Genomic DNA, 838 nt, shown 5'->3' with positions numbered 1-838 from the left:
TCCTTCAGGCAGCTCAGCCTTTTGCTTCAACCCGTTGCTTTAAAAATGCCCCACGCAGCTCTGACGCCAGGTCCTTTAGGTGTGGGGGCATTTATTAGTTAGAAGTTAAACCATAAGCAGGCTGGGGCCACTCAGTGCCAAGACAGGGGGAGGGCGGAGGAACAGATCCTCTGCCTCTAACGGCTGGCAGGAGCACACCGGTTCCTCTCACCAGGACACAGACCAGATTCCCTCACACTTCAGGACAAATGGGACGTCAGACGTGCACCACCAAGCCCCAGTGGACCAGGCCAGGGAAAGCCCATCTTATCTAACACTTATTTTTTGAGGTGATTAAGTACCAAAATCTCTCCTCAACTCTGGTAACTGTTGCAGGCATCAACCGATTGCCTTTAAAAAACAATAACTAAAAAATCTGTGACAATTCTAGACGATTAAAAATCCTGGATCAAAACATTGGTAGAACCAAGGAAGACCCGAGAGTTCAGATGCTGCATTATACACACGATCGGCTGGAGAACAGATGAAATTTTTGGAAGAAATCTCCCTCTCATGGATAGAGAAGGAATTCACATTTTTTCTCACCTTCTGGTGACGCAGCCAGCCATGTTCTAACAGACTGCTGAAGCCTTATTAAATAAATATTCTCTGCAGAAGTCAGAGGAGGTGGGCAAAGCCTGGTACTACCGTGTCCACTCCATACTGGCTGCCTGTAATTCAGAGCACAAAACCCCCCCAAAAGCCAAACCCAAAGGCTTCATCTTCCCCTCACTGCTCACGAACGCTGCCAGTTCCAGCAGAGAGCCAATTTGAATTTTAAACCCAGGCCATATGGCAG

This window comes from Buceros rhinoceros, unplaced genomic scaffold, assembly GCF_000710305.1.
Source record: "Buceros rhinoceros silvestris isolate BGI_N320 unplaced genomic scaffold, ASM71030v1 scaffold16394, whole genome shotgun sequence".
Classification (NCBI taxonomy): domain Eukaryota; kingdom Metazoa; phylum Chordata; class Aves; order Bucerotiformes; family Bucerotidae; genus Buceros; species Buceros rhinoceros.
This window is presented reverse-complemented; position numbering follows the sequence as displayed.